The following is a 9,179-nucleotide window of genomic DNA, read 5'->3' as shown; positions in this document are numbered from 1 at the left end:
ACCCATAGCTGTGAATTTCACTTATTGAAAATAACAGTAAGAAGTTAATGTGTATTTGCAGGTGGGTGAACTTGCTGCAGAGTTTGCATCACATTCATACTTTACACTTCCTGAGAGTGCAGAAAATCTTAGCATTCAAGATGAATATGTCCTTTGGCTCAGCATTCAATTACACAAAGAAGAAAGGAAAGGAGAAAGAATTTTATAACGAGAAGAAAACAAAGTTTATCATTCATCAGAAAAGCATATGCTATTAGAAGAGGCCAGTGACCTACATTTCAGTTAGATTGATAACAAATAAGACTATCTTTACAACAGAACACATTATATGCATATAAAAGGTGAGGCTTTAAAAATCAAACTGACATTATTATATAAGAAATAATATATATTCAATATTATTTTTTATATAATAATATATATTCAATATTATTTTTATATAATAATGTCAGTTTGATTTTTAAAGCCTCACCTTTTATTATATATTTAAAATATTATATATATAAAATATATATACTATATTTTTATTATATACAAAATAATATTGAACATATATTATTTCTTATATGGGCAAATGTAGTTTTAAACATGGTTTAAAGAAATAAAAATTAAATAATAAAATTGTATACAGACAAAATTTATATATTTGTTAAACATTCTAACTGACACTTAAAAATGTACACATGATCCTATATTATATAATTCATTTGTCCTAATTCATTTCTCTGTGAGACAGATGTTGAAATTACCTTTTGGCATATGTTGTGCTGATTATATTTATTTTTTCTAGAGAAGATACACATTAGGCACCTACTATTTTATGTTTCGAACATAATCTGTGTCTTTAATACAAGTATATATTGTGTGCCATCTCCTTTCAAATTATAAATAAGATCTAATTTTAGTATTTTATCCTGATGGTTGATAGTAAATATTTTCTATTTACTTAATTCATATAAATGGGATTAGGTATATGTTTAACAAAAATAGTTGCTACCAATGCTGACATCTCTTTTGATGGTTATAAACCATAGAATTTTATTTTATTTTATTTTATTTATTTATTTATTTTTTTTTTTGAGACGGAGTCTTGCTCTGTCACCCAGGCTGGAGTGCAGTGGCCGGATCTCAGCTCACTGCAAGCTCCGCCTCCCGGGTTTACGCCATTCTCCTGCCTCAGCCTCACGAGTAGCTGGGACTACAGGCGCCCGCCACCTCGCCCGGCTAGTTTTTTTTTTTTTTTTGTATTTTTTAGTAGAGACGAGGTTTCACCGTGTTAGCCGGGATGGTCTCTCGATCTCCTGACCTCGTGATCCGCCCGTCTCGGCCTCCCAAAGTGCTGGGATTACAGAGAATTTTATTTTTAAATGTAGAATGTGGCAATGTAATTATCATTTATTTTGAATGATTTGATACATGAACGTGACTGTAATTTCTTTCTAAGAAATTGAAAGTAAGAGAAATGAGGTTACTTTCTGAGGATTAAATATTGAAATCTATAAAAAGCAGATATAATTTTATAGTTATAAGAATAAATTTATATATGGTAAAGGTATGATTGAAAAATTTGGAAATACCTAAAACCTGAAGTAACATTCTAAAATTAATCTCAATAAATTATGATGCATTAAGTAGAAAATCGATAATTGCTTTTACTGTATTTCTGTAAAATCACATGGAACATAAATATGATAAGATTAGAGTACAGGTAAAGAAACAAATAGAAAAATATATTGACTATCTTTTCTTTCTCTATTTCTTCTATTATTTGAATATATTCATTTTTACTGATTCTTCAGCAATTATAAATATATTTATGCCCCAATTAAACAAAAACAAAGCAAAACTTCAAACTGTCAAACCCATGTTCTCTGCATATACTACTGAACTTTCTCTTTTCTTTATGGATCCTTTTTGGGAAAAATTTACATTCAAATCAATAGATATTGAGCTTTCACTTTGCTTCTATTAACTGTTGTAAGTCCTTGACACTTATCACTTAACAACATAGATAAAAACATATAGATATATTATAGTGGATTAGACTAAACATTAATAATAAACATAATAAACAATTACACATTATATTAGATGGTTCAAAGTACAACGGAAGGTAAGAAATTGGGTATTTGGTGAAAGCAGGTTGCAATTTGCAATAAGGAATCACAATAGGCTTATAAATATACCATATTGAGTGAGGATTTCAAGGAAATTAGGAATTTAGTTGTGTTATCTTTAGGAAGAATATTTTAGGCATAGAGAACCACCTGGACAAAAGCAGAAAGCAAGAATATGGTTAGAGAGTTGGAGCACAACAAGGTAAGCAGAGTGCATAGGCTGGAATGAATCATGAGGCTAGGGAAAAATGAGCAGGGTAAAATCTGAACCAGGTAATGCAAGGCCATATGAGCCTGCATTACCTGATGGGTAGGTATTTGGCTTTTACTTTGAATACCTGCAGGGTATTGGCTTTCACTTAGAATGAAATAGGAGTTCTTGTGATATTTTGAGTAGAGAAGTTACATGATTGATCACCTTTTATGATGATGAGGTTAAATGTTATGTTGAAGCAATGATAGAATGAGAGAACCAAAAAAGGAAGGCTTTGGGCAATCATGTCCATAGATGTAGTTGCCAGAGCTAATGGTTGAAACAATCAGGTGAAGAGAAGCGGTCAGATTCTGAAATTATTTTGAAGAAAGAACAAAGAGATTTGCATTTTCCTTCCCTTCTCTTCAAAATTATTTTGAAGAGAGAAAAAAATATTTGTCCATTGATTGGGTGTTATGAATGAAAGAAAAGAAGAATCAGGGATGCCTCTAATGCTTTCCTCTGACCAGGCAGTTAGATAGAGTTTTAATCAACCAAAATGAGGAAAACATTAGTGTAACAGATTTGTCACGGAAGGTGTTGAGTTCATTACTGAATATGTTAATTTTAAAGTATAAATAAATAAAACAGGAAGTTGAAATTAAATGTGTAAAATTTTGGAGTGGTATTGGAAATTGTTAGAAAAATTAGAATATAACATATAAAAATTATTTAACAATTAGATGAGGTTCCCATGACATTATTTCTAATTCTTTTCCTCCAAGTACTTTTCATCCTACTCTGATTAGTTCTGTGCTCATTATCTTTAAATACAGTGCAAATCATTAATACTCTCCTGGCCCCTATATACCTATTCCTTATTTAATTTCTAGGATGCATTCACACAGTTGAACAAATTGGCCTTTTTTTTTTTTTTTTTTTTTTTTTTTTTTTTGAGACGGAGTCTTGCTCTGTCGCCCAGGCTGGGGTGCAGTGGCCGGATCTCAGCTCACTGCAAGCTCCGCCTCCCAGGTTTACGCCATTCTCCTACCTCAGCCTCCCGAGTAGCTGGGACTACAGGCGCCCGCCAACCCGCCCGGCTAGTTTTTTTGCATTTTTTAGTAGAGACGGGGTTTCACCGTGTTAGCGAGGATGGTCTCGATCTCCCGACCTTGTGATCCGCCCGTCTCGGCCTCCCAAAGTGCTGGGATTACAGGCTTGAGCCACCGCGCCCGGCCAACAAATTGGCCTTTTAAAAACCTCCTTTCTTGATATTTGAGTTAACAGCTCTCCAGTGTTCTCTTCCAATCTCTGGACTGTTCACTTTATTTTTTTTATTTGTGATGGAGATAAATATATATATACACACACATACACACACACACACGTATATATACACACGCACACACATATATATATGGTGTGCAACATACATTTTATCAGTTTATAATAATTTGGCATGGTAGATATTGAGTTTCTATTCTCAAAAGAAGATATAAAAATAGCCAACAAACATACAAAAAATGCTCAACATTTTTTGAAAATATACAACACTTGTACACATTCTTTTGAGAATCTTTTTGAGAATTTTTTTTATTTTAATAGGTGTTTGGGGAACAAGTGATATTTGGTTACATGAATAAGTTCTTGAGTGGTTATTTCTGAAATTTTGGTGCACTCATCACTTGAGCAGTGCACACGGTACCTAATGTGTCATCTTTTATCCCTCACTCCCATCCCACACTTTCTCCAGAGTCCCCAAAGTGTACTGTGCCATTATTATGCCTTTGGATCCACATAGCTTAACTCCCACTTATGAATGAGAACATATGATGTTTAGTTTTTCAATCCTGAATTACTTCACTTAAAATAATGGTCTCAATTCCATTCAAGTTGCTGTGAAAGCCATTATTTTGTTCCTTTTAATGGCTGAGTAGTATTCTATTATGTATATGTTTTTTATATCACATTTGTTTTCCAATCTCTGATTGATTGGCATTTGGGTAATGTCCTTATTTTTGCAAGTGCTAGTTGTGCTGCTATAAACATGGTTGTGCAAATGTTTTTTTTTTTTTTTTTTTGTATAATAACTTCTTTTTCACTGCGTAGATATCCAGTAGTGGCATTGCTGGATCAAATGGTAGTTCTAATTTTACTTTTTAAGGAATCTCCACACCTTTTTTCTCTAGTGGTTGTACTAGATTACATTTCCACCAGCAGTGTAAAAGTGTTCTCTTCATCACATCCACATGAACATCTATTATTTTTTTGATTTTTTGATCATGGCTCTTCTTGGAGGAGTGAGGTGGTATCACATTATGGTTCTGATTTGCATTTCCCTTCTCTTTAGTGATGTTCAGCATTTTTTCGTATGTTTGTTGGTCATTTGTATATCTTCTTTTGAGAATTGTCTTTTCCTTTTTTTTTTTCTTTACACACATAAACTAGAAAACCTAGAGGATTTGGATAAATTTCAGGAAATACGCAACCTTCCTAGATTAAACCTCAAAGAAATAGAAACTCTGAACAGACCAATAACAAGCAGTGAGATTTAAATGGTAATAAAAAAATTGCAACAAAAATAGTACAGGACTAGACGTATTCACAGCTGAAATTCTATCAGACATTCAAAGAAGAATTTGTACAAATCCTGTTGACAATATTTCACAAGATAGAGAAAGAGGGAATCCTCCCTATGAAGCCAATATTACCCTAATACCAAAATCGGGGAAGGACATAACAATAAAAGAAAACTACAGACCAATGTCTCTGATGAATATAGATGCATTTTTTTTAACAAAATACTAGCTAACCAAATCCAACAACATATGAAAAAAATAATCCACCATGATCAAGTTGGTTTCATACCAGGGATGCAGGAATGATTCAACATATGCAAGTCAATAAATGTGATACACCACATAAACAGAATTAAAATAAAAAAATACATGACCATCTCAATAGAAAAATCACTTGACAAAATCCAGCATTCCTTTATGATTAAAAGCCTCAGCAAAATCAGCATAGCAGGGACATGCCTTAATATAATTACAGTGATCTATGACAAAGCCACAGTGAACATAATACTGAACAGGGAAAGTTGAAAGCATTCTCCCTGAGAACTAGACAAGGATGCCCACTCTCACCACTTCTATTCAACATAGTACTAGAAGTCCTAGCCATGAGCAATCAGACAAAATAAAGGAATCAAGGGCATCAAAATCAGCAAAGAGGAAGTGATACTCTTGCTGTTTGCCGATAATATAATTGTATACCTAGAAACCCCTAACAAGTCCTCCAAAAAGCTCCCAGAACTGATAAATGAATTCAACAAAGTTTCAGGATACATTTTTTTTTTTTTTTTTTTTGAGACAGTCTTGCTCTGTCACCCAGACTGGAGTATAGTGGCGTGATCTCAGCTCACTGAAAGCTCTGCCTCCCTGGTTCACATCATTCTCCCACCTCAGCCTCCTGAGTAGCTGGGACTACAAACTCCAACAACTACACCTGGCCAATTTTGTTTTTCTATTTTTAGTAGAGAGGAAGTTTCACCATGTTAGCCAGGATGATCTGGATCTCCTGACCTCGTGATCTGCCTGCCTCAGCCTCCCAAAGTTCTGGGATTACAGATGTGAGCCACAGTGCCTGGCCTCAGGATACAAAATTAATGTACACAAATCAGTAGCTCTCCCATACACCAACAGTGACCAAGCTGAGAATCAAATCAAGAACTCAACTCCTTTTATAATAGCTGCAAAAATAAAATAAATAAAATAAAATAAAATAAAATACTTAGAAATATTCCTAACGAAGAAGGTGAAAGACCTCTATGAGGAAAACTACAAAACACTGCCAAAAGAAATCATAGATGAAACAAATAAATGGCAGTCCATCGTATGGTCATGAATAGGTAGAATCAATATTGTGAAAATGACCATACTGCCAAAAGCAATCTACAAATTCAATGCAATTCCCATCAAAATACCACCATCATTCTGGACTGTTCACTTTAGTCTCTTATGCAGTATCTTCATATCTTCATGTTTTACTATTACCTAACTACTGCTCCTTCCAGATATTTAACTGGGGACTTTTTCCTTCTCACTTGATACACTTTTGCTGAGTAACTTTATTAGCCAGGATTCTTGATTGCAAGCAACAGAAAGTCATTTTTTGTGTGTTTTCTAAAGTAAACAATGACTATATTGGACTCAAACAATAAATAAGAGGATAGAAAAGAAGACGAAAGCCTAGCAGTCAGAGACACCTCTTAGAAATTTTCAAGGCAGAATGTTACTTTTTGTTTGCTTATTTGTTTATTGCTTTTTTGTTTGTTTGTTAACAGTGTCTCACTCTGTTACTTAGGCTGGAATGCAATGGTACAATCACGATTCACTGCAGCCTTGAACTTCTGGGCTCAAAGTATCCTCCCGCCTCAGCATCCCAAAGTGCTGGGATTACAGGCATAAGCCACCATGCCCAGCCTCAGAATGTTACTTTTAAGAATATGTTCAAAGTTTTAAAATCATCCAAGGGGCTTCTCTTTGCTGTCTTCTGCCCAGCTACTCACTTGTTGCTAGGTTGGTGCAAAGGTAATTGCTTTCCATGCCAAAAACCACAATCACATATACACCAATCTAATAACTCTCCCAACCCCACTCCTTCTCCAGTTATTTGCTCCAGCCATATTAAACTTCTTTCAGCTCTTCTGTGATGACACAGTCATTGATCTTAAGCACATGCTTTTTACACATCTCATGGATACACTGAAATCAGATCCTTTTGTTTTATTTTTTTTCCTTCTTTTCCCTGTGGAAAGCCAACCCAGACACTGCATTTCCTCTGTGCTCCACATATCTAGATGGATGTCTGTACACTGTACTCTCACAGAAACCTAAATTGCTACACATTAGAGTATCTGATAGGCTTACTAACAATCTAATTGCTTATTTCCCCCTCTAGACTCTTAAAGGCTAAACCATAGCAATTGTGCATACAATTATAACCCTATCACATAATATTAGAGTAGATGTTAAACATTTGTTGAATAAATGTATACACTGGGGAGTATATCCTGATCCATGAAATTATGAACTCTTATTTTGGAACAGATATATTTATATTGTTAATTATATAGCTAATTCATCTCACTCTAAATTATTATTTGTTTCAAAAGTAACCATCAGATTTTAATATGATGACTCAATTGTCTTGCTTTCTTAGAGCCAGAGAATACAGTAATACATTGATGAACATTCTGTTTTACTCAATATTTCTATTATTTAAATCTACTAAATTGCTATTTTTTTTTTTTTTTTTTTTTGGTGTGGAGGTTTATGAAAAGCCAGTCAGGTACACATTTTTCTCTGTAATAATAATAATAATAATAATAATAATGACGATAATAATAACAACAAGAGCAAGGGCAAAATCTTTCTGAATAATATTTGCCAAAAATCATTCTAATCACTTTAAATTATTTAAATCGTATTATCCTCACATACTTCTATGACACAGGAGCTAAATTATCTCCATTCAACTGTTAAAGAATCTGAGGTAAAGAAGAGATAAATATTGTGACTACCAAGTTCATGTAGCTAGTGTAAGAGTTGAAATTTGAATAGACACAGTCTGGTTCCACAGTTCATGGCCATAACCTACTTATGATGTGGAAATCAAGATTAAAGTATCAGCTTTTTTATTAATAACACTAGATCTGATGTTGCATCTTCACCTGAAGCAAAAATTGGTGACCTGTTGCGGAACTGAGGCTGACTCACCCAATAAAACCCAGGAAGAATATCCAAATAATCACAGACAACTGCAGCTTGTCTCTTTTTTATCAAAAACTTCGTGGAAAAGCCCAGCTACTCAATGGGGTTATAGGAAACAAGGAAGGAATCATTAACCACTTCAGGTAAAAGAAAAATACTTCAGCGATGATTGGTACTGTCCGTGTCTTACTGTCAGATACCTGGACCAGGTTGACAATTATTAAATGTAGAACAGCATTTTATAACCTCTAAAGAGTTAATTTTTGCTGCTAAGGTGTAACATTTTTGTCACTTATGAAAATAACAAAGTAATCAACGCTTTATATTCTAGGGAATCACAAATGAATATGCCTGCTTTCAGGTAGATTGCTGCTTATGGAATATTAATAACCACCCACTAGTGTTTCTCTAATCTAACTGTGCAGTGGAATCACAATCAAGACTTGAAAAGAAATTCAGATGCCCAGAGACTCCTGTAGGGCCACTGGATCAGAATCTTGATTTAAAGAACTCTGTTTTCACTTGATGCTCAAGTAAATTAATTTTCCTTAATACACTTACTTTTTATTTAATTAACTTCCATTTTTACCTTTTACACCCACTTGGAGGAAATTCCTATCATTCAATTAAAAAAGTATTCCCTGTATCATCTTCCTTTGCTTCATATTTCTTTAAAAACTTTTTTTTCTAAAAGGCAATAATTTTGATGTTATATACTAATGCTATGGCTTTCCTACTTCTGCTGTTCAGCGAGTGGGAGGAAAGGGTGCCCAATGGCTTCTTCACTTCCATAATTTGGTGAGTGGAAGGAAGTGTTATAGCTCTTTTACTCCTGCTGGTTAGAGCTCCACGTGCTGAAGCACTACAGTTCCTGTGCTCCTGTAGTTCACCGAGTTCTGGATTCTTGTCCCACAACCAAGAAGAATAAGGTACATGGACACCGGAGAGTGAGTAAAGGCAGAGTAGGATTTATTAAGCAACAGAAAAAGCTCTCAGCAGAGAAGGAGCCCAAAAGAGAGTTGCCTGCTGCAGCGCTAAGTTTGGGGGTTTTATGGACTGGAAATGAGGAAGAATGTGCTCACAAGTCTGTGGGGT

This window comes from Macaca mulatta, chromosome 5, assembly GCF_049350105.2.
Source record: "Macaca mulatta isolate MMU2019108-1 chromosome 5, T2T-MMU8v2.0, whole genome shotgun sequence".
Taxonomy (NCBI): Eukaryota; Metazoa; Chordata; class Mammalia; order Primates; family Cercopithecidae; genus Macaca; species Macaca mulatta.
The sequence above is the reverse complement of the archived record's forward strand: the minus strand, read 5'-3'. Positions refer to the sequence as shown.